At 42.5% G+C, this 26,423-nt stretch overlaps 1 protein-coding gene and 1 pseudogene across 3 annotated transcripts in view; one reads left to right on the forward strand and one right to left on the reverse strand.

Annotated features, from left to right (window-relative positions):
- The window catches only part of Frmd4a (FERM domain containing 4A), a 596,394-nt gene that overhangs the window by 139,500 nt on the left and 430,471 nt on the right, over positions 1–26,423 (forward strand). The gene's annotated exons all lie outside the window — the stretch shown is intronic.
- Positions 9,704–11,688, reverse strand: Gm52544 (annotated as a pseudogene).

Genomic DNA, 26,423 nt, shown 5'->3' on the forward strand with positions numbered 1-26,423 from the left:
TAAAGGAAACTGTCTAAGGGGCTGAGGATATAACTTAGTGGTAGAGAGAGCTTGTGCAGAATGATCAGGGTTCAATCCCTGCAGTGAAACTTGCTGCACGGGAGCTGTCTATAACTCTTCCCCTCAACTCATATTGCAATTTTGGAACTGCATTAAAAATATAGATGTAAGATGGTAAACAATTTTTAAAAAGTCAAAAAAGTGCAATCACTCTGTGGATATTTAGATTAATTATCAGAGAGTGTCTAAAATACATGAAGTCACTTCAAATTTTGTAAACCTGCTTGAATCTTTACCAGGCATCCATGGACCATACTTCCTTAAGTGATCTATTGTATTCCTCTCACTTGATTTATCAATTCCGACAAACTGTTAGACCCCATGAACCAGAAAACTTAAAAAGCATGTCTTAGCCTGTGCAGAGCAAAGCTAAGGAGGCCGTGGCAGATGCTTTCAGCTGTAGTAACCAGGACTTCGCATAAGATTATGGCGAGCTAATGACAGCCTGGGTTTCATCTTAATGAGGACTCAAATTAAAGAGGACTCCCTAGAGCTGGAGAATGACAGGTCCAGATGAAATACAAGGAAATATTTGTTAATAGAAAAATATTACCCTATGAAGTGTTGAAACAGTCTTGAAAATAGAGGCGTCTGAGGCAGGCCAGGAAAGATCCTACCCAAGAACATATAATCCTATGTGACACGCCTGGGAGAGCTGAGGCAGACATTCTGTGTTTTTATGGTGCGGCGTCATGTTTTACCTTAAATCCATGAAGCCAGAAATGGGTTTGTGTGTGAAGCATGCATCAGATCTTCTCACCCAGAGCTACTACACGTTATGTGTTGAACTGCTAAAGTCAATTCAGCAAGCAAGAAACAACCTCACTCTTCTCTAGAATGACCCAGTTAAAGGCAACTGCGGGGTGTGCAAAGGAAGTTGAGGCTACGGCACTACTCATCTGGTTACATTTGCCTGTGGTAGTCAGCTTCCCGTTACTGTGACAGTGTCCTAGGATGACAAACTGTCAAGAGAAAAAGGTTCATTCCACTCATAGGTTTGGAGGTCCAGTGATCTCCTGGAGCTGCTTTTCTAGGGACTGTGGCACCTATCATGGTAGGGGTAGAGAAAAGCTGTCCACCTCACTGCAAGGATAAAAAGCAAAAAGAAGATTCCACAGGACCCTTGAAGGCCTCCCTGAAAGGAAATTAAAAATCTCCCATTAGACCTTGCCTCTGAAAGTTTCCATCCACCTACCAGTAGGAGCAAGCCTGTGTTGTAGGGGCTTTGGGGGAGACTCTCCATAGTCACACTAATAGAACCTACTAAAGAGACAGTGAGCAGGGTGCTATATCCAGTTCCAGTTAAATTACCTGGGTTCAGACTCTAGGTGTCACCTCCTGTAGCATGGCATTTCTGAGTCTCAATTTCCTTGCATATAAAACAAATACAATAATAAAATCTAATTTTTATTTACTTTTATGCATGTTTTGATGCAAATTTATACATACCATGTGCCAGTAGAGGCCATAAGAAGCCATCAGATCCCCTTGACCTGAAGTTACAGGTGCTTGGGAAACACTCATTGTGCATACTAGGAACTAAACCCGGGTCCTCTGCAAGGGCAATATTTCTTAACCGCTGAGCCATTTCTCCAGCTCCAGATAACAGGACCTATATCCTGGATCATTATGAGAAGCAAACCCATTCATTACCAGCAGGTTTCAGACCCCCACAATAGATATAATAATAGTATGAATGTACAAAACATTAGGTGTGTAAATACGCACAGAAGTTCAGACTCATGATACGTGTTTGGAACAAGTTGTCCTCCTGAGAACTGAATTGTAAAAACAGATGATCTGTCTTTCATATGATGTAACTGAAGTGAGGAGGGACAGCATCACCTACCCGTGAGCTCCCTGCCAGGTAGGGTCTTCACCTGTCACCTGTCACTGTGCAGCTCCAGGGGCTTAGGGGAAAGCAGATACCATTGCAGCATAAATCAGTGCTCATTACAATAAACCCTTTCTCAACAAATGACTATGGCACATGGAATGTTTAAAATCGAGCAGCATCAGTTAAAGGTATCCAAATCAATTAAAGAACAGCAGCTTTTCCTTTTTATGGTTTTAGTCTTTGTAGGAAAGACGTGGGTTATCTCACAGCAATCTCCCCTAGAGTAGATAGGATCCCAGAAGTTTGCTCCCCACCCCTCAACCCCTGAGACATCTATTTATTATTCCCTAACACTCCACTATCTGGAACCCTCATGAGAGAGTCTGTGCCTCACCTGGATTTCTAGGATGCCCAGGATCTCCTTGCTTACCGTGTCCTATCCCACTTCATTCTCCCTTTGACTTTTGACATGAGCAAATCAGGCTTAACTTAGTGCCCCAAATCACCTGAGTGTTTTAAAGTGCAGTTTCCAGGACGCTCTTCCTGAGATACTGATTCTGCCAGTCCGAGGAGGTGGGGCAGTGTGGGTGGGGAGAAAAACCCTGCATTTTTGTCAAAAGGCTCTCGATGTCCTTTCATTGGTTGTTAAAAGAAACAGCATCTTGTGAGCTCTTGCCCTCCAGACACTAGTGGGCGCTGTTCTACCCAGACCAACCACTGCCTCTCCTTTCCAGTCCACCAGTCTGAGGACTCAAACTCGCTCTTCAGTTACAGGTCAGAGATAACTTTCTCGAGTTGTGTCCCTAGAGCATGCTCTGTTTGCTTTCTTTCCGGTCTTCGGCATACTCCACGTAAGATCATGTTCGTTTGTATGTCTCTTTGCAATGGGCAATGAGCCTCTGGACTGCCAATTTCACGCTATCTTCTCATTCCCCTTAGACACAGAGTACACAGTGTAGCGCACCAGGACTGCAAGCCCTTGGTGACACAGAAGTTATCTAAGAGTCCTTAGGCGTTCCATAAATACCAAGAATTGAGCAGATCTTGTGTCGCCAGAATAACTGCTTAGGTCAGTCTAGAACTATCTCCAGATAAGGCAGGCGGATTCCACACTGTGGGGTCATGGATGCAGAAGTTTCTGGGACAAGTTGTGCATAGGTCTTTTCTTATTCTTTCCTTTCAGAGTAATGTTAAGAGGTACTCAGTATTTTAATGATTGCCAAGGTATGAGATTGGATACAGGAAAAACATAACTAGAAAACAACATTCACCTTAGGATGGGGAGTCATCTTCTAGACTAATATTCAGAACTTCACTTTCCAAAGTGTTTGATGGTGTTACATTTTGCTAAAGCTAAGGGCTATTTTCTCGATAAAGCATAGCTGCACTTACTCCAGGCAAATGGTCAAAATTGCTTGCCTTCTGTCCCTACCTCCAGGATATCTATGTAGAGAAAGTACACCAGTTAAAACCAGGAAAGCTGCCAATTTGTATGATCATTACAAAACAAAGTGCACCTGTGTGTGCTTTCTCTTTGTGTATATAAAATAATTTTATTCTGTTAAGAGTTGAACCTGGGGCCTCATGCTGAACAGGCACAGGTCCACTGAGATACATACTCAGCCCTACAAAACATTATTGACCAAAATCTGAAGATAGAAAAATAGTAAATGCATATGATATAACAGCACACAAATGCTTATTATAGGCATACTAACATGTTAATATATAATATGTAGCCGGGGGTGGTGGCCCACGCCTTTAATCCAGAGGCAAGCGGATTTCTGAGTTCGAGGCCAGCCTGGTCTACAGAGTGAGTTCCAGGTCAGCCGGGGCTACACAGAGAAACCCTGTCTCAAAAAAACCACACACACACACACACACACACACACACACACACACACACACACACACATATGCAAGGAGCAAGGCAGCAAAGCTGGTGAGTAGCAAAATGAAACAGGCCATTCCTGCAGCACACTTATTTATCCATCCAACATGGACTCATTAAATGTTCCTCCTGAGAGTTAGGCAACAAACAGGCTTCCTTCTGTCAAGACAGCACAAACCACAAGGAAAGGTTTAACAAAGAGATCACAGCAAAACAGAGCACTTTCCACCTGGAAAACAAAGTGGGGGCAGGAGGGGGGGACACATTCTAGAAGCTGGAAGCTGGAGACAAGAGTTTGTTTCTGAGGCCAGATTACGTCTCAGGAAGTATGACAATTTTAATACAAGTGGATGATAGTAATTGGAAAAACTAACCCCACATTGATATTCAAGGAGAATTGTGGTAATGGCAATAACTTCGTGCCTTCCAAGGAATAAAGATGCCTTCTGGAAGATTCTGTTAGTCTCCTTTATCTTACACAAAGAGCACAAACTCATATATTTCAAAAATTGGAAAACTGAAATTTAATAATTTTTCCCATAATTTCATAGCAACATGCTGTATGCAATGCTACCTTAGAAAACACAGGGCAGGGTACTATGAAACTTGAGCAAGATTAAAGTTCTTCCCTGAACAAAACGTTCCCTTGAGAATAGAATAACCCTCTATTATCTTTGTAGAAAGTCTGGTACTCTTTGGTCTCTGTAGATTTTTAATTAGATATATATTTAGTGTGTCTGTATCTGTTTACCTGAGTATGTCTCTCTCTCTCTCTCTCTCTCTCTCTCTCTCTCTCTCTCTCTGTGTGTGTGTGTGTGTGTGTGTGTGTGTGTGTGTGTGTGTGTGTGCCTGTGTTGATTTGTTTTTTGAGTCAGGGAAATCACTACGTTGCCCAAGCTGACCTTGAAATCTTGAGTTCAAATGGTCTTCCTTCCTTCCATCCATCCTTCCTGATAGGATACAGGCACACACCACTATAACTAGTGAAACTAATTTCTACTTATATGATTCCTCACTGTCCAAAGTTTCACCTTCCAAGTCATATTTGCAATTAGGCATGTTCTAAGAACTCTAAATATAGAAGTCTAGAAATAATTTATAATTTTTATCTCATAAGCATGGTTGAAATATTGCACCATCCTACTGTGTCCCATCCAGAAGGAGTCCTGCCTTTGTCAAGAGTATACACATAGTATACACCACACACTTTACTAGGCATCCCAGTTATCAGATTCATTGAAGTCATATTATGGCTGTATGTGGGGTCAGATACCCAGTGAGTGTCTTGAAGTATATCCCCAGATGAAGGGGGCTACTGTACTTTCCAGGCTGCGTGTACAGTGAGTAGCTCTTTACTATGTTCCTTACATGCCTCTCTTAAAGATGTCACATTTTGTCTAAGCTGAACATGCTTCTACCTTGTGACCTCATCGTCGTAGCTACAGAAGGTCTTGTCAGGAATGTCGTTCAGCAGAAGGAGAAGCCCCAGATCATCATTTTACACGGGGATCACACACATATGAAACAAGGGTTATGTTCAGTTTTATGAGCTGTGTCCCAGGAACATCTGGGGGATCTAGCAAAGCACTGAGGTGCTACTACAATGTGTCCTAAGCAGAAATAGGTTTTATGAAAAATGACTAATTTGCTTAAGTGTTTTATCTGCCATTTTTTAGCATGTAAGACCATATGAAGAATATAGGTTTATGAAATTATTGGCCAGTAAGGATAAAGCATTGCCAGGAGACTAAAGGGCACCTTCCCTTTCCTCCCAGAAGAAACAGCAATCATGAATTTAATGTTTATCACCTCTTACTTTTATGGATATTTTATTATAAATGTTTTCAATGAAACTGATATTATATATGTTTTAGTGCTTTCAAGAATGGTAGCCTAAGTGTGTGTGTGTGTGTGTGTGTGTGTGTGTGTGTGTGTGTCCCCTGTGCAGTTTATTCATCTCACTCATTACTTTTGTGTAAAAGTCACCTTATGGATATATACGTAGCTGACGTCCATTTGCTTTCCCCACTGAACAAATTGTGTGAGTACAATCTTACCACAAATCATAGATTCATCCTCCTGTGGGCAGACGTTTCCATTACAAAATTACAAACAATACTTCTGTGACGGCACATACACACGTTTCCTGAAGCACATGAACAAGTCTGCTAGTGTGTCCACTAGGGAGAGGAACTGCTGAGCTGCGAGGCAGAGGCACCCCAACATTAAATCACTCTCCAGAGACATCAATGGTTAAGATTGGTGTCTTGGTTTCTACACTGACACCCTCCCTTCCCTCTTCTGTGGCAGGTGCCTCGATGCACACATAGGAGGAGTGCGGCTGAGGAGACAGCTCAGGGCCTGCTCCACAAGCATGGGGACCTGATTTCAGATTCCCAAGATCCACATAAAAGCTCAGCAAAGCAGCATGTGACCACAGCCCAAGGGCTGGCTTCCACATGCGTAGGCACCTCATGTGCACATACATGTACACACATGTCCACACATATACAGAAAGTATGAATACTTCTATGTACAATGCATTTACTGTACTTGTTTTATCGTGTCCTAAAAATAAAAGATTTTATTATTCCTTACCAAGACTCTATTCCCCAGTCTTTAGTAACATTTGCTGTCAATGTCTTCACTCTCGTGCCTATGAGTATGAATGGCATTGCATGTGGCACCAACCACCAAGTACTAATCAGAGGTCACTTAAGTTGACTTTCTGTACATAAAACTCAAAATGGTGCAAAGAAACTTGATAGATTCCATGATCCACCATATTTATTTCATGCCAAAGAAAAATGGCCAGAGATTTATCTAATACAAATGGTGCTTCTCTGCCAAACATAGACCTGGAGAATCACAGAGTTTTCTAGTTTGATAAGAGAAAAGAAATAATAGAAGAATTCACTTTCTACCCGAAACACAGTGACATAGAAATGCCACACTCAAAACAATCCACCAAATGTCAGGCAGAAATGGACTCACCTGAGTGGTGGTGTCTTCCCATCATCACACAGCTACACCATGCTATTAGTTTGAATTGTATTCACTTTATATATGTTTGTTTTTGAACTTTATTAGACTGTACAATTTTATAAGAACTTTAAGGAGATTAGTTTTTAATAATTATGCATATTTAAGGAGCTATAATTAAGACAAAAATAAGTTAATGAGCACTGGATGAGCTGGTAATTGGTTGCCTTGGAAGGGATCCATATATTCCTTAAGTGAGATTAATGGATAGGGCTGATATGTCTTTTAAGTCTTATAGATATCTCTACAAGGACAATCCTGAGCATGTGAAGTAATATGCTTGGTGGCCTACTGCTTGCCCCTTCTTAGACAGAGACCCTGTTTTTCTTCATCACCTTGTAGTTCTATTGTAGCTCATAAGTGATCAAAATTTTAGAGAGCTTGTAGTCCAGAGAAAGAACCTCTCTGCTCAACCTCTCTAGAGTCATGCTCAGGTATTTCCCAAAGAAATACTTCATATGCAGATCTTTTAATTATGTGCCGGGAGAGCTAAGATACTACGGAGGGGGGGGGTGAAGACAGGGGGAGGGAAGGGGAGGGGAGGAGAACATGGAGCTAGCAGGCAGCTTTGACCTCCAGCCAGGAAGGAAGGGTACCAAAGGCAGAAGCTAGAGCCATGTGTCTGGAGTCAGAATTATAGCAGGGATGTCTGCAGGAGCTAAGTTTGGTAGAGTGGCAGCTCAAACAAGGCAATCAGAGGCAGAGAAAGATTTTCCCTTCTTACCTGCCCTCAAATCTTCTCTAAGCACTTCCCTCTGGCAAAGCCAGTTAGCCAGTCTTGGAGTCACACATCCTTGTGAGAAGAAGATCCAGGGAAGTGGGAACAGACACTAGATAGCAACTTCTCCCAGATTCTGTTGTCGTCTGGTCTAATCTCTTGGATAGCTCCCATTGACAGTGACTGCTTAGACATAATTCTATACTCTCCACTCCAGTAGAGCTGCACACAGTGCCAGAAAAGGCAAATGGCGTTCCTGCTCTGTACCAGGTCTGATTGGAGGCTGTTCTGCCTGGGGCCCTTGTGCGTGTGTTCAGAAGGATTGATTGATTAATAGTACCTGTTGTGAGTGCAGAATGGGAGTTTCCACACTCATAACTGATATATACCACCCCTTCCCATCTCCCTGGATCTTCTTCTCACAAGGATGTGTGACCCCAAGACTGGCTAACTGGCTTTGCAGGAGGGAGGGAAGTGCACCACCAGACAAAGCACCCGGAAGGAACACACAGCAGGAGCTCTTGTCTGGAGCAGATGTGAATTTTACACCTATGAACCCAAGTGTGTGAGGATGTTCATTACTTTATCATTTTAAAATTAATTAGTGTGCATCTTAATCTTCATCTCTGCCTAAGCAGGCAATTCAGTTTCCCCACTTTCTCATGGGGCACATGGAAAACAGGAAAACTCTTTGTCTTAGTTAGAGTTGTTAGTGCTGTGATGAACCACTAATTACAAGTTGTGACCAAAAGCAACTTGTAACAAACAGTTCACCATCAAAAGCTGTGAGGACAGAGCTCACACGGGGCAGGAACCTGGAGGCAGGAGCCATGGAGTGGGGCTACTTACTGGCTTGCTTCTCATGACTCCCTCTGCCTGCGCTCTTATAGAACCCAGGACCACCAGCCCATCAGTCACTAATTAAGAAAATGCCCTACAGGTTTGCCTAGAGCATTCGATCTTATAGAGACATTTTCATAATTGAGGTTTCCTCTTCACAGATGACTTTAGCTTATGCCAAGTCGACATAAAACTATTCAGCATGTTCTTACACCACAATCCTCTGCGGTCACCACTGAGAGCTCATTGTCTGCCCTGCAAACTAGAAGGCAGATGGCTCTCTCCCTCTATCCAACTTTGCAAAGGCCTGTGCCCCTCAAGTCCCAAGAGTCCCATGCTAGCTAACATCTTTCCCTGGGCCCTTCTACTTCCTGGTGCATTGACAGGGAGGTATAGATCTCTGCTGCTCACACAGTCTTTCCGGGCTGGGGATTCTCTTCTCTCCATTCAACACACACACACACACACACACACACACACACACACACACATACACACACACACACACACACACACACACACACATACACACACACACGCACACACACATACACACACACACACACACATACACACACACACACACACACACACACACACACACACACACATGTAGGCTCCACAAGGGAATCAGAAGCAGACACTTGCTCCCTCTTATCTTTTTTACCAGTACAATCAAGCTGCCTATCAAGCATCCTTTGTATTTTATTTGTATGTGCTTGTTGGTTTTAAATTTTATTTTGATATGCTACATATCAAATATAAATATTGACCTTACAGCAGTAGAGCAGAAGGGTGGGTTAGCAGAGCCTCGGCATGTTTGGAAAAAGGGAAGTGGTTAGCATAATATTGCACATAGTAAGGCTGACTGTGTGTGCATTCACATGCAGGAGGCACATGCACGTAGAGATCTGAAGTTGACATTGATCATCTTCTTACATGGTTCTCCACTATATTCATGCCTTTTCATAGAGGCAGGATGTCTCTGTTGAACCTAGGCTTTGAAGGCTTGTTTATTCTAGCTATCAGTTTTTCTCCAAAGATCTTCTGTCTCTGCCTCCCGAGTGCTGGATTTACAGATGGGATACCATGTGCACACAGCATTTGCATGGATTTTGGAATCCTGTCTCCTGTGGTCCTTACATTTGCATGGCAAGCACGTTGATCAATGAGCAATCTCCTTATCCCCTCAGTCAGCTGTTTATTTACTTTTTTATAATATACTTTATTTCCTTCTCCTATGTACTTTGCAAAAACTCCACAGTAAATGACCAGCTTCACTCAAAAGCAAGAGTCTTTCCAGAGGAAACCAAGTTCATCTCCGGGAGCAGCTTGGCATGGAAAGTGAGTTTGTATTACCAAAGCCAACAGCCTCAGGAGTTTCCCTTATTTCCCACTGCCCATCTCCCTGTGCATGTTTGTCTATGAAAGAAGGAAAAGATCTGCATAGCACTGGTGGCAGCAGCTTGTTGTCACAAGGAACCTTCCATAGGAACCGTGTGTCCGTGCTGGTGACATTGATGTTGATTTTGCTACATTCAATTAAGAACATGTTCCTTTGAGGAGGCCAGGTGGAAATCTTAAAACTTGCTGCATCCTCCTCCTCACGTTCCACCTCTGCATCACCATCCTCATCATCTCTGGCTCTGAAGTGCATTTTTCTGAAATCTCATCTGCTCATCCAGATGAATGAAGAAGCTGGTGGCAGACCCTGCACAAACTCAACATTCCGGAATAAGCGAGTCACAGGTCTGGGCTGGTTGCCGTCATCATCTAGGAAGATGCTGCTGTCCATGGTCAGCACGGGTGCCTGCACCTCCTCTGTCCTCAGTACAGGCTCAGCCTGTCTGGCAGCACTGTCATCGGGCTCCTGGGCTGCAGCAGCACTGCTGTGTTCTGTGGGCAGGCCATCTGCAGCCATTGCTGAGGGCTCCTCACTCACAGGCTTGGAGCAGCCCTAGGGAGAACTCCACTCTCCCTAGTGGTGCAGGGACCACTGGCACCGCTTTTGGGAAAGAAGAAATGTCACTTTTAGGGTTAGGTTTTTGAAGTGGAAACTTAAGCTTTGGAAAGTCGGTTGGATGGTGTTTTGCTGGGGCAAACCCATGAAGGAAGGATTTGCTGAAGCAGACATGCGTGAAAGGATGTTCTGCTAAAGCAAGCAGGTGAAAGGAAACGTGATGATGGATTCTTTGCCAACAACACTCATGGTCCGCCTTACATTGCAGAGTTGAGCTGCATTTGTGGGACTCCATAGAGAATAACTCACCAGGAAACTTCTGGTGCTGTGCTGCAGTTTCTTGCCACCTCCACTGGGCTGATCTGCAGAGTCATATCAGCTGAGACAGACACACTGCTGAAGCAAGGCAAGACCCTGGAGGACACGTGATGTTTGGAGGATATAAATAGTACTCAGTGGACAGTGACAGAGGCTGAGCTAGGTTTGCTTATAGAGCTAGCTGTGTACCACTTGTGGGTCTCTCGTCTTCACTTCCCTAAGAGAGGCACAGCTGAAAACTTCTCATGGCATTTCGCCTGGTCCCTCCTGCTGCCTCGAGATGAGGCTGAGGCCTGGCTGTCTCTGCCAGGCAGTGCCACCACGGCTGATTCCTTTTTGTTATCCTGACTCTACCAAACCGGCATATCCAAACTGGTGTATTCATGAAGTGTTCGTGAGTGGATGGAGCTGCCGCTGCTGACCTGTGAACAGAACTGTGGACCCCAGACAACACAAATATGCGTTGCATCAAAGAACCTTTCTAAACAGGTCCACTTCCCCGTATCCTTTCTTTCCCACTATCTCTGGTGGGTGGTGAGCTAAAAGGGAGGTTAAAGTATTTAAGAACCATCATTAAAAATAAGGTTTGAAAAAATTAAAGTTACAAGTTTTTGTAATTCTGTCTTCCCAAGGTGACCTTTGTCATACATGAACTTTTTTGAAAGTGCATCTGTCCGTAGCCTTGTGCGATAAGGAAGCCAGACATGTTGTTTTGACAGATGTAGAGCTGGTGATGTCCCCAGCAGAAGCCAAGCTGCCTGAAGAATAACTCCAGGCCTGAAGGCACACTGAAGATTAATTCTGCCTGTGAGCTTCCTATTCCTCATAGGCCAGTGCCCTGGCCTCTTTGCCCTCTTTATTTTTTATTAAGTATTCTGAATAATTCTTTGAATTTTCCAATGAAGTATGTGACTGGGCTCTGGTTTAATCACATACTCATTTCTTTTCCAGCAAATTCTAGCTTCCCATGAGAAATAGAGTAAGGGTCGATAGCTGTACCTTTGAGCTTCTCCCCAACCCATGGCTGCTTTATGACCTGCTCAGGAAGCATGGTGTTTATGCAGTGAGCCTCTTTTCTGAGAGCTTGTTGCTGAGGTAGGAAGTGTCTTGCCAACCACTTTTGCATTGTGGAAACAGTGAAAATGTCTGTCAACTGAGGGGCAATGGGGCCTGAGGTTTTCTCAAAGCAGAGGAAAAGATAAGGAAGAAAGAAGGGAAAAAGACATCTCCAGAATATGAGCTTACAGGTTTCCTAGGAACCATGCCCTGGGGGCTTTGAGGAAAGGGGGAGAAGCTGTTTTTATGGTCCAAAGGCCTACTCTTCCCACCAGACCTTCCTTCTTCTACAATGAGCAGAGACCATCTGTATAAATTTCTTTTTGTATCATTGACATCAATTTACCCAACAGAACAAGTTAAGGGAGGGAGGACAGGATTGCAAAGACTTATGGTCTCATAGTGTTGCAGTCCTCTCTCTGTAGCAAGGGATGCCTGGTGGAGTCACCTAGTCCTCGTGGCAGAAACACAAGGCTGAGCAGCTATTCAGATGGTGCCAACCAAGAAGCAGAGAATTCAGCTGGGACAGGGGTGGGAACATGACCTTCAAAGGCCTGCCCCAGCAGTCTATTTCCTCCCTGGCAGGATCCAGCTCCTAAAAGCTCCACTGTTTGCAAAATTGTACCATAAGCTGGGCTCCGACCATTCGAATCATGAGCCAGAGGGGACATTTCAGATTCAAAGTATACTCCCCACCCCTGATATGCTCAGGAGGCCCCAGCAAATAGAAATAGCCACAACTTCTGGATGGAACTTTAAAAACTGGGCAGTCAGGAAATTGCCCCGATCTTGGCCTCTCAGGAGCATGTACAATTTCTGACCATGTAACACATCCAGCACACAGATTGGCAGCTGCAATTCTAAACGGTGTTTCCTCTAGATAAAAGCCCGGAGTCTGCTGATTACATGGTCTTTCCATGAATGGAGATGGAATTGGTAACCTGCCTTTGTGGAGTAATTTCTAAAAGTGCTGATGCGTTTCTACCTTGTTTCATTAGCCAGCGCTTATTGGAAGAGGAGGGAGGAAAGGGAATGGAAATGTGCAGTGTGGGGGTCTTGGCTGTGAGTGGGTTTCCTAGGAAACCACCTGCGATCAAGTGCGGCGGGCTCTCTGCGACGTGGAGGAGGGATAGGTATCAGAGTGAACGTATATAGAGAAAGAGAAAAATGCACCATTGCCTGAGCCCCTAGGTCTTTAATTAATGAAGAGCATACACTATTTTCAGAGGAATCCCTTGGAGCAGCAGAGAAGATGGAGACTGGGGTGGTAGGGGGCACACGAAAGGGTGCATTAGCTGCATATGGAAATCATGTAGCACAATTTGGTCCTATCAATATGCAAAAAAAAACAGCAACATGTGAGCAAAACAAAAGCATCAGCCCCGTTTCTGCTTGGCACAAGCAAAACTGCCTCTAAGAACGGAGGTGAAGCCCCTGACTCTCAGCAGATCACAGGCTGGGGTATGGCTGTGCCCCAGATAGTTTCATCATCTTCATTCTGTGACACACAGTGTGAACCTGGTGCCTGGAGGAAAGAGAGCTGGCTGGGGTTAGCATGCCATCTAAGGATGTACTGCATGGTCATTAACTGTCCCTGTGTCATCACAGCACCGATCCTTCCTGCGAGTAGGAAATAAGATGCCAGCAGACTAAAGGAAGTGTGTGTGTTTAGTTTCATTTTCTGTGATAAAATGCCCTGACAGATGTAGCTTGGGGAGAAAAAGGATCCTCCTATTCCTTAAAAACCTACATCCAGGAAGGCGATTGGGAGCTTGAAGCAGATCACCTTAAACACATCAAGGAAAGAGAAATAACTGCCCCCGTCCTTCTTTTATTCTTCTTTCTGTATTTTTACACAAGTCAGGGCCTAGCCTAGGGAATGGTCCTGCCCACAGTGGCCTCACTGTCCCTATACCAACCAGCAATGAAGACAATCCTCCAGGGGCTAGCCTCAACTAGTTACTCCCTCACTAAGAATCTCATCTCTGGTGATTTTATGTTGCATTATGTTAATGGAGAGAGCTAACCAGCACAGGGAGGACTTAAAGGTTTATTTCTTTGCTTCAAATATCACTAATGTACAATACCAGTCACTTGGTAGATTTATAAATTTATTTATTTTTATTAAAATCCATGTACTTCAAGGACATGAGTGTTTGGTGTAAGCACAAGTCCTTGAAAGTGTACGCTTGGACTATGAATAGGTAATGCATGATAAATTTTCAAGCATTTAGTATCGATTGATTCTGTGTAACTTAGCAGTATAGCACTGCCTAGCATGTACGAGGCTATGGGTTCAATTCCTAACACTATAAACAAACATACAGAACGTGGCTTTTAGTTTCTCACGGCAATTGTGAGTTCCCAGAAACATCTTGATGAGAATTTGTTGCTTCTTGTTCTGGTGTGTAAATCAGGTTTGTTTTCAGCGGAATGTATATAATCACACATCGCAACTCATTTGTAATTAAAGTGTGGAACTATCTTATATGTCTGTGTATGTACAGAGAATAAAATCTTAAGACCAACCTAATAATTTATAAATTGCACGAACACCATAAGGTCTCACCCTGTGTTTTAAAGCTATGTGTTTTTGGATCAAAATGTCTTTATAATAATGGGGGAGGGAGTTTCTTTGTTTCTTTTAAAAACATTGAAGAGGGGCTGGATACAGCCCAGTAATAGAGTGTTCGCATAGCGAGTGTAAGGTGCTGGGCTTTAGTCTCTACCACTGCACGGTGATCATGGTGGTGGTGGTGGTGGTGGTGGTGGTGGTGGTGGTGGTGGTGGTGGTAGCAGTAGTATTAAAAGATTTTTCTTAATTCTGAATGTTTTTGGAAGTGTCTTCCCTGCCTTTGTTCTCTTGACATAGGAAAGCCCTGGCTGAGAGCATGGTGATCCTATTTTAGTTGACCCTGTTGACAGACTAAATGACGACTTCTACAAAAGAGATAAACACAATAACATGGTTATGCATATGAAATCTGTGTATGCTCTGAGCCTGAATCCTGAAGGGGAATCCAAGTACTTTAGTTTCTTTTATTGTCTGACCCCTTGTTGCAGACTCAGGCATGGTAGGAGAATTCAAGCACCCATCAAATGTTTGGTAGAACTGAGTTTTCTTTGACAACTTCTGCATAGTTCTGAATCAATATCTTTAATGCAGCACATTACTACACAGAAGATCCCCCTCTGTGGTGGTATAATAGCCAACACCATGAGCGTGTTGCTCTGGGCAAGGATGTATCACTGTAGGGTTAAGAGTGGCACCACACCCATAGGCTCATGTATTTGAATCTACATCACTGGAGAGTGGAGCTATTTGAAAGAACTAGAAGGATTAGGAGGTGTGGCCTTGCTGGAGTGGGTGTGGCCTTGTTAGAAGAAGTGTGTCATTTGGGGTGGGCTTTAAGGTTCAAAAGCCCATGTCAAGTGTAGGCTCACTGTCTCTACCACTCTGCCCAGGATCAGAATGCAGCTCTCAGCTGCTGTTCCAGCATCTGCCTGCATGTCTCCATGCTGCTCACTGGGATGATAATGGACTAAGCCTTGGTCATGATGTCTATTCATAGCAATAGAACAGTGACTGAGATATATTGGAACTACATTATCTTCAGACACCTTATGGTAGGAGTAAAGTGAACCATTATTTCATTCAAGACAAGGAGGTGAAGGCACAGACACAGTGACTAACTAACTACCTTCCAACCATAGAGAATGGAAGAGTCAGGATTTCTACTGATGCAGTTGTGGGCCTAGAGCCCACAGGCTTTATGAGATATCTCGTCTCCCACTGCATTTTGCTTCCAGCATGCAATGCTGCTAGTGTAAGAACAAAATGATCGTCCATCTGGCATGGCCTGACCCATACTGGACCTTTAGCGTCTTGCTCAATTTGACTCAACTGCAGGTTGGCAGTTCTACCAGTCAACATAGCCTTGGCTTCCAAAATTTACAAAATCAGGTCATTTTTCAAATCACTTCTCTGATCCTAACCTTTGTTTATTTCTCATTAGTACATTTTGTCCTAAAAGGAGTTCAAGTAACTACAATAAAAACCATGCATAGTATGCTTATTAAAGCAAAATGGAATATTGCAAATGGAAACAGGAAATTAAGCAAATAGATGATTACATATTTACTGTAATTAAGCATTACATTAAGTTATTACTCTGTCATTTTCCTGTACTGATTAGGTACAGATCTGCATTTTTTTCCCAACTCACGTGTCTAGAATGTGCTATGTAACTTGGGCAGGACAAAGGTTTTTAAGATGAAGACATGGATAGGTCTGTCCCCAATAGGTAATACCTGTTCTTAGGAGGGAAATTTGACCCACATGGGCCTGTAACTGAAAACTATATTACGTAGAAGACAGATCTGTATTGAGTTGTTAATGTTGTAAATACAAACTCTGGAAGGTAAAATTCAAGACAGCTCTGGGAGTACAAATTACTGGATTTCCAAGATTCTGAAATTCATCAGTGACCTCATTATTGATCATGGTCAGCAAGGAGGGGTTAAGAGGAGGACAGAGGAGGTCTGGAGAATATCAACAACTGCAAAATTAACAGAAAGTTGATAGGAACGCTAAGTATTTGGGCCAGGAGACAACTCAGTCATTAAAGCGATAGCTGTACAAACATGAAGGCTGGAGTTTAGTCCCAAACGCACATGTCAAAATCACACATGGAGACATATTCTATTATCTGGGCACTGGGGAGGCAGAGACAGTAAGGTCCCTAGGGTTCACTGGCTACTGACTCTCCTAGTCAGTTAACTCTAGATTGAGTAACAGACTCTGTCTCAAAAGGTAAGGTGGAGGAGTAGTTGAGGAAGACACTGGACTTCATCCTCTAGCCTACATGTGCACACAAGACACACACACACATACAGAGAGAGAGAGAGATCACACTCAAACTAGATATTGTTTTACTAGTTATACTACTGTGTTATATATACCCTATCATCTCAAATCATATTCTTCTGTGGCTGCTACTTACAATAGATGACAGGTGACAAATTCTAGAGCTAATATTGATTGGGCATCCATTACCTCTTAGGCTTTGGTCACACACCAACCTACTTGTTCCTTATTTAAGTGACTCTGTTAGGTGGATCCCCATCACAGAAATGAGAAAATTAGTTGTGGTGAAGTTCAATAATTTGCCCAAGGTCACAGGGCTAAGCAATAGGCAGAGCTCAGAAACACTAAGCATTTTGAGATGGTTCTTTCATTTCTGAGTTGGATTGTTAAGAAAATATTCTAGCTGGGCGTGGTGGCACACGCCTTTAATCCCAGCACTTGGGAGGCAGAGGCAGGGGGATTTCTGAGTTCCAGGACAGCCTGGTCTACAAAGTGAGTTCCAGGACAGCCAGGGCTACACAGAGAAACCCTGTCTCGAAAAACCAAAAAAAAAAAAAAAAAAAAAAGAAAGTATTCTAAGCATCATCACAGATCCAACTTCAAAATCCTGTGGCAAACTAAGTCTACATCATTATTCTTTAATGAAAAAAATAATCTCATTCAATAAAGAGAAGTTCTGTGTACCGTATGATAGATGCCCTATACCCTTGTATCTGAAGGATGAAATACCCATTCCCCCCTTTGGGTCAGTTTCAACCTCTCAGGACAATGGTATATTGATGACATATTAAAATCATGTCTCCTACATCTAAGAAGCTCAGGTTCACATCAACGTTGAGCCAATCACCAGCTTCTGCCCCTGGAGATGTTGTTTAATGCACCTGTGCCTCCGTCTTCTCAGCTACAATAGTGAAAGCAATTTTTTGACATAGCTATCAAAATATTAATACCTGCAAATCAGCCTTGACATAACTTTCTATGTACTGCTAAGCCAGGTAACTCCTGTCTATAATCGTGGTATTTTGGAGTCTGAGGCAAGAAGATAATGAGTTCAAGGGTAGCCTGGGCCATGTTGAAAGTTTAAGATCAGCCAGGGGTACAAAATTTGACCCTAATCTCGAAACAAAAATGTGCGCATATATGAAATTGAGCCTGACTAGGACGGAGCAAGTAGGGTGCTATAATAATAATAACAACAATTATTATTATTATTATTAATCACCCTTCCTGGGCCATATTCTGGTCACATATCCTCATTGGGCATTGTTCATGACCCTCTTAAAGATCAGTACAGGGATCTGAGACACAGACTTTCCCAATACTTTACAAATAGAACTCGGTTCTTACATCCATGAGGAAATGTTAGCATGTGTTATGTTGATAAAGAGCAGAGAACTGGATGTTTGATATGAGGAGGGCTAAAGGAATGATTTCTCCTAAATGGCTCTACACCAGCAATGGAATGGATGTGAACTCTCCTTTCCTGTGACTTTCTTGCTTACTTAACAATTCTGCCATATGGCTGTCACCCTCCCTGTGGGTGCCATTGGTGCTTCCTCTCTTTGTCTTTCTGTGCCTGAGTGTTAAGCTCTGCTTCCTGTTTCTTTATATTTTATATATCACTTCTGGCCACCTTTCTCCATGTTGGCCAGAAGTGAGCTTTAAAGTGACCCTCGCTCATTCCTTTGTTCTGCTAATCAACCACCAACAGCTTCTGCAGGTCTCGGTTAAACAAAAGAGCAGTGAGAGACAGTTCCAAAGGACCTCTCAATTCCTAGAGCCCGTTTTCGCATCTTTGCCTACATCTGGTCACTTCAGTCTCTGGTCTTTCTTGTGACCCCTTCAGACCTCTCCACAGTTTTGCTGCCCTTCCAGGATTCCTCACTGCCTGTTCTGGAGCCAAGTTTCATATGAAGCAATCAAGATTCTTTCCTTAAACCAACCACCTATTTGACTCCAGGCTTGAGAAGTTGCCCCATCTCTTGAAGGCTTGTAGATGGCATCCTACAAGGCAAAGCAAATTTCTACAGGGTACCATGGCATGAGAGGCCCCTTTTGAGTGGTATAAACTGTCCCAAGGCAATATTTAAACATGGGCAAATGCACGGGTATTATTCATGAAATGGCTGTAAAGATACATACATTAAAGACTGGAGATGTAGCTGAGTGAAGGAACATTTGACTGATGAGCACAAAGCCAGGCTTAATCCTGCAGTACCGAAATACAAATAGATATTGTCAGTGGCGTTATTTAGAGCAGAGACTCATGAGGTTTGGTGAGTTTTAATTTGTGGGCTGAAAGCTGATAGATCCAAACTTTGCATCCAAAGCAAAGAGACTTGCCTGACCATAATACAGAGTGCATCAGAACCTAAGAGTGAGGGAATAGGAGGGAGCTCTTTGGGTGAGTGTACTCTTGATTTTGCAGTTGTTGTCCTCCCTTCTTGTCTCTCCTCTCTTTCACAGCCAAATTCTCAGAGGAGGCCTCCAAAGGCCAATGCCTGGTGGGATTGCACTGTAGCTCTAATTCATTAATTAAAATTATTTTTTATGTGCATTGGTGTTTTGCCTGCATGTCTGTCTATGCACCACTTGCAGAGTGTCTATAGAAGCCAGAAGAGAGTGTTGGACATCTTGAGACTGGAGTTATAGACAATTGTAAATTAATCAGACCCTTTCTGATTAACCACCACATGGGCACCTGGAATGGAACCTGGATCCTCTGGAAGAGTAGCCAGTTCTCTTAACCACTAAACCATCTCTCCAGTCCTATGATTTTCATTTTAATACAACTTTGAGTCAAAAAAAATTGAAATTCTAAGAATGGATATTTTTTTTGACTGTCAGCTAGCCTGTGATGAGAAAACTGGGAAACACTGAGTACCTTCAAGAGCAGAGAGGTGGTATCCCCCCCCCCCACCCCTTACACTTGGCTCTCCTCTTAGCCTCTCCCTGTTGGAGAGGCTTACTCCAGCTTGTCCTAAGTCCTGCCCCTTTGCCTCAGGTCATGAAGACGATCATATTGTATTAGTAACTTGTCATTGCTGTGACAAATGCCTGTCAAGGGTTATTAAGAAGGAAGATTTTATTTTGTCTCACAGTTTGAGGGGACACAGTCAGTCATGGTGAAAAGAGCATGGTAGCAGAGCTATAGGGCAGCTAGTCACATTGTGTCACATCCACAACCAGGAAGCAGGGATAGTCACATTGTATCACATCCACTGCCAGGAAGCAGGGATAGATGAATACTGGCACTCAGCTTGCTTTCTTTTTCATACCTTTTCATTTACTATAAGGCCCAGCCCACTTTCACAGCAGGTCTTCTCCTCTCAACTGAATCTTCCTGGAAATATCCCCATAAATACACCCAGAAATTTGTATTTTATGTTATTATAGATCCTGTGAACTTGACAGTGGAGAAGATCAATGATCACATCTACACTTGTACTTCATTTAATTATTTTTTATTCTAATTGTGGAAAATCTAGTTAGCCTACACTTCTTATCTTAGTGTGCAATTCAGTGACATTACAAAGAGTTGCAGCAGGAGTTACCATCAGCACTGTCCATCTGTTTGGCAAAACCCAAAGCTTTGTATTTATTGAACAGTTTCCAGGGCTGATTTTCTGTTCCACTTATCCTTGGGCAGTTGTCTATTTTCTATTTTGATGAATATGATCTCTCCAGGTGCCTCCTATAAGTGAGACCACACAGCAATTGGTGATCCCTTTGTGAATGGCTTATTGCATTTACTATCATGTTCTCAAGGCTCATTCACTTGGTGGTATATGCCAGATTCCCCTTCCCTGTCAATGTGAATAGTAGTCTATCATTTGCATATAGGATTTTGTTTTACTCACCCATGATGGGGGAACACTTGGGCTGCTTCTGTGCTTTGGCTGTAGAAACAATGGTGCTATGAACATGTATAGACAAATGTCCCCATAAGCTCCTACTTTCAACTTTGGGAAATATATGCAAATTGCCAGATTATAAGGAAATTCTTTTTTCAATTTTTTGGTTTGCCTTTTTAATGAACCACCATTTATTTCTTATAGCACATTATATTCCCACTAAAAGAGAACATGTTTTCCAATTTCTCCACATCCTTGCAGGATAGTGTTTTTATTTATTTATTTTTTTTCATTTCTGTCATAGCCTTCCTAATAGCTATGAGGTAGTAGCCCATTGTGGCTTTGGTTTGCATCTTCCCAGTGATTCATGGTGTTGCTTATTTTTTAATGTTTGATTGGCCACTTGTATGTTCTCTTTAGCTAAGTATCTGTTCAAATCTTATGTCCATTTTTTTAAATCAAGCTTGGGTTTTTTTTTAATGTGCATGTGTGTGTGTTGTCTTCGTTTTGTGTGTACACATGCACACGTGTTCATGCAGGTGTGGCTATATGAGTGTATATTACCTGGAGGTCCACACTGAATGTCTTCAATCGCTCTCCAGCTTATGTTTTGAGACATGTCTCTAACTGACCCTAGAGCTCACTAGTTTGACTTGACTGGCAGGCCAGAGAGCTCCAGGATTCTCCTCTCTTTGATCTCCATCACAGGGCTTTTAAACATGTGATCCTGTGCGCCTTGTTTTACATGGCTCCTGGGAATCTACTCAGGTCCTCATGCTTGCATAGTGGGCACATTACTGACGAAGCCGCCGAAGCCATCATCCCATCCCTGGGCGCTATTTGCATTGCAGAAACAATGTGCTGGCAGCCAACTGTAGGAAAAAGTGCAAGTCTATACATTTTAGGAGGGTTGGCTTTTTTTAAATTGACTATTAAAATACTACCTAGCTGAAAGTGCTTGTCTTTGCCTATCTATAGAACGCTCTCCCACCCCACCCCCCACACCCATTTTTGGTAAATGAGGACACTAGAGTAACATCTAAGATGCCTTCCCAGGTCATAATATCTTAGATGCTTAGGAAAATCTAAGCATTGCTTTTGGTGTGTGTATTCTAGGCAAATCCTTCAAATCCACATCCCAGCGCAGATTTCCAGCTAAGGGCACAGAGCTTGATGCTATGGTCTCTCTTAATTCTTTTAGGTGTTTTCTGGAGTTTTGACAGTACACTCTGAGAGGCAGCCACCATGAGACTGTACCTTTTGAATGGTCAGCGTTTTCCTCAGTCAGATTTTTACTTAAATCACTTGACAGTTTCCCTTAACAGCTCACTCCGCTTAGAAAACCTGGGCTCAACGGTTTACAGATGATCATCAGCCCGTGTACATAAATGATGTGCATGTCTTGAATAACCATTACAGCAGACAGAAAGAAAACACACTCAAGGGATTTAATGAAAGAGTGGAAAATTCCAGTTAAAACTAAATATTTTCTTTTCGAAGCAGTTTTGCTTTAAAATACTGTTGTTCATTTCTTGTAATGCTCCTGTCTGTAACACAGACTTTATCATATAGTATTGATCCTGTTAAAAGCCAGTCACCCAGCTTCTTTTATAACTCTTCCTTTATTTGAACATGGTATGTTAGAGAAAATACATGCTTTGTGATATTTAAAGGGAAGTAAGATTTTATTTGGCCAATCAACCTTTATTGAATTCTGTTTCTATAGCAGGATCCAAAGATAAGTAACTACTGGTAGTATATGTGAATCTCTCTCTCTCTCTCTCTCTCTCTCTCTCTCTCTCTCTCTCTCTCTCTCTGTCTGTCTCTCTCATATCACTCTCTAAATTTGACCAAGTTCATGGTGGGAAACATTGTGGAGAAGGAAGTGGAAGCAGCTGTTATAAAATGTTGGAGAGGATGGAAGCCATTAGTGACCTGCAGTTGCAGTGGCCTGTGGGTAGAAGAGAGGAGGAGAAGACCTAGGTTAGTACCCAGGAAGGATACCTGGGACAAGAAACCTGGTGGGTTGGGCCCAGCTTCAGAGGGGACTAGCTGGAACCTCATCATTGGATGGAGGGATGAGGAAGGGTGTTTTGTGCCAAAGGGCAAAGCAGGATGAAAATGCTGGGCGTGGTTCCTGGGCTGAGACTGTCACCTAACGAACAGGGAGTGACAGGGACAGGCTGAGCAGAGGACTATTGGTGTGGAGGTTGTACCATGTGTCCAGGTCATTTTCTTATGAAATAATGATAAATAGCTGCTGCTGCACTCCTCCTCCTCCTCCTCCTCCTCCTCCTCCTTCTCCTCCTCTCCCTCCTCCCTCTCCTCCTCCTTTTTGTCCTCCCCCTCATTTCCTCCTCTTACTCCTTCCTCTGCCGCTATGGAACTCAGATGCCACTCCCAACATAACCATACAGTTTTGGGACATACAGACTATTCACTACACTTCTTTGTCTTCACTTACGTCTTCTGGGTGGAGGCTTTACAAGCAAATTCTCTACCCATGTTCAGGGCCATAGGCACCCGATAAAATTAGTACTATCACCTAAGTGCAGAAATCTTGCCTAATCTCCATTCCCTGACTCCACGTTCTTCTTTCTCCTTGGCATTTATGTCAGGATCTGTCTTCTCATTCTAAACAAAGCTCTTCAGATACATACTCATTGTCTTTCCCATTATCCTGTAGACAGAGTCCCTGCCATGCAGTACCTGTCATGTGGCCTCAGGCTTCTGGCCAGACCTCAGTACTCCCAGAACCGCCTTTTATCTGAAAAAGATAATGACAAATTTCTTGTTCCTTTAGACTTCTAGTCTTGTAGATAGATAGATAGATAGATAGATAGATAGATAGATAGATAGATAGATAGAGATACATATATACATATCTGAATGTACACACACATACACTGGGCTGAGTGGAGCAACAGCATCTTATCTGTTATTAAAGGGTTAATAAATATAATGCAATGGTCTTTACTTTCCTTGTATGGACACAGAGAGGGAAACTGGACCACAGATGGACAGTTCTAAGACAGACTGAGGAAATCAACTCAAGATAATTAAAGTACCAAAAAGAGAAAGGAGGAAAGTCTCAAATAGAAGGGTTGATGCTTAGGACAAAAGACATGTACAGGTCAATGATCCTTGTCGGTGTTAAGGATGCTGACCATATTCATCTTACAGGTTGTAGTGAGTACTACATAATACTGCCCGAGGGATGCCAGATGCCCCTTCTTTGTAAAAACAGATTTCCCTCATACTGTCTATGCATCCTGGAGTCTTACATTTAGATGCCCTCCAAAATATACAGTCATACAATTTAGCACAAATAGAAAGGAACACAATGGGATGTTATTTCTAAAGTGTTTGATAGAACATGACACACATTAGAGGCCAAAGCAACAGATTACAGGATGTGTAGGACAATCACAGAAATGTGGATATCATCATGTTCTAGATTGGACCAGGACTGCTTACCAAGAAGCTCAGCGTAACAATCTCTTGTAAAAAGCACTAGTTGATAGGTTGTTTTTGGTTTTTGGTTTATTTTTTGTTTTGTTTGTTTGGTTTTTTAGTTTTCATGATCATTTGAGAAAAACAAAATGAAACTCCCACTGCTCAGTATACAATTTTGGCCATTTTTAAGATGACCCACTTAAGAAGTGGAGGATGCTGTTTATGCCATGGTGAGCACAGCTCTGATTTCCCACCACAATCATACCTAGTCTTTGACTACCAAATTTCAAATTTCCTTAGATGTTGTCTGTGTCTTCCTGTTCTTGCTATTTGTATGTAATCACAATGCCAACAAGGTAATAACAAACATGTTAATAGACAAAAAAAAAAAAAAAAAAAACAGACAAACTCACGGCTCAGAACAATGGTGAGTAGGTTAAAATTTCTTGATTTCTGGCAGCATCAGAAAAATAACAATGTAGATTGAATTACTAATTTTGCAGTGATGGCCATAAGACCTTACTATGTAACTAGAAATACATCTTCATATTTACAGGAAGTTGGAATTAGCTAATTCCCCTGTTCACCATGCTCTGAAATGTTTTGCTGAACATTTTAGTGTTATTAGCATATGACTAGGCGCTAGTCACAATGAAAGTGGCCAATAAATACTCCTGGATGAATGAACGGGTTTATCAGTTCCTTCATGGATCAGTGCTAGTTGGAAACACAGCAATTCATTTTCCAATCGATTCTAAATCTTCTGGGATCTCAATTTATCTGCTGGGTTACTGAAGTGGTCTTTGCAGTTGATCCAATTCAAACTTACCCCTGTCTAGCTTACAGATGAATGAGTCTCAAATTATGGTTATTTTATTTGGCTTTGTCAATTCCTGTGGGTGACCCCTAATCTACTTTTCTATCTGCTGAACTGACTACTTCCCCAGCGGTTTACCCCAAATACTTGCTGCTTCTACTGGCTCATGGTCCCTCTCCCTCATGGCACCTTCCTCTTCTCTGTCTGTCTGTCTGTCTGTGTGTGTGAGAGAGAGAGAGGGAGAGAGAGAGAGAGAGAGAGAGAGAGAGAGAGAGAGAGAGAGAGAGAGAATGTATGTCTTCATGTGAAGGGTACAACACATGTATGTGTATGTGGAAACCACAGGTCAACCTCAACTGTCACTCTACAGGACACTGTTCTTAAAAAAAAAAAAAAAAAGACAGGGAGTTTGCTGACATGGAGGTCACTAATTCAGCTAAACTGGCTAACCAGCCAGCCCCAGGGACCCTGTCTCTGACTCCCTGGTGCTGGGATTACCAATGAACAGCACAACACATAATAATTTGTTTGTTTGTTTGTTTGTTTGTTTGTTTGTTGTGTGTGAGTTGGAGCTACCCCACAGTGGCCTCTTGTCTTGAAGAGCACAAGAGCGTACAGGGTTGTTTATGAAGTAACTCTGTTCAGAGTATTCTGACATCCCCAGCTCCAAAATGCTTCTTAGAAAAAAAGACACTTAGTACTTAAAATAAGCCCATTTGTGTGTGTGTGTGTGTGTGTGTGTGTGTGTGTGTGTGTGTGTGTGTGTATGAGAGAGAGAGAGAGAGAGAGAGAGAGAGAGAGAGAGAGGAGGAGGAGGAAGAGGAGGAGGAGGAGGAGGAGGAGGAGGAGGAGGAGGAGGAGGAGGAGGAGAAGGAGAAGAAGAAGAAGAAGAAGAAGAAGAAGAAGAAGAAGAAGAAGAAGAAGAAGAAGAAGAAGAAGAAGAAGAAGAAGAAGAAGAAGAAGAAGAAGAAGAAGAAGAAGAAGAAGAATTACCAAAATACATAGAAATAAAATCAGAGGATCAAGAAGTAAGGAAAATACACTCTCGTGCATTCAGAAGGAGAAAACATGCACACACAATTGATGATTACTGAAGAGAAATCAAGGCTAGGAATGGGAGAAGATGGGGAGGGGCCATCTGTAGAATGTCTCTGTTTTATGACAATAGATTCTTCTGGGCTGCATAGTGTGAATTACCATGTGCCTCTACCCAACTTTAATCACTTTAAGACTCATATTAAGCAAACAATTTATGTTGAAATCATTATGTCCTGATAGCTTTCAAGTCACAAAGCAAAAATAAAGAAGTACAAAATAAAGAAGTCTCAGTAGGAAAGGAAGGAAGAGAGGGAGATACCAAGGAGGCCTCTGTTCAGTCAAATGCAAAACCCTTTTGACTCTCTTCATAACTTCAAAACACATGCAGTTCATGATGGATTTAAAAGCACAGCCCATAAGCTCATGTGCCCACAAGTATTGTGTGTATCTTGTCTCAGAATTGGAATATATCCTTCCACAGAGCATAGGGAAGAAATCCCTGCATAAAAGATGGTTTTTAATGTATAAAGGTTCAAATATAGTTATTCTATTTCAATTGATGTGAAACAAGGCCAAAAATGTGTCTTTAGGAAACTGTGCCCTTGTGTGGTAGCTTAGGGAGGTCAGGAAGCAGACCCAGGTGACTTCATTTAGTGTCTAGCCCTGGTT

This window comes from Mus musculus, chromosome 2, assembly GCF_000001635.26.
Source record: "Mus musculus strain C57BL/6J chromosome 2, GRCm38.p6 C57BL/6J".
Taxonomy (NCBI): Eukaryota; Metazoa; Chordata; class Mammalia; order Rodentia; family Muridae; genus Mus; species Mus musculus.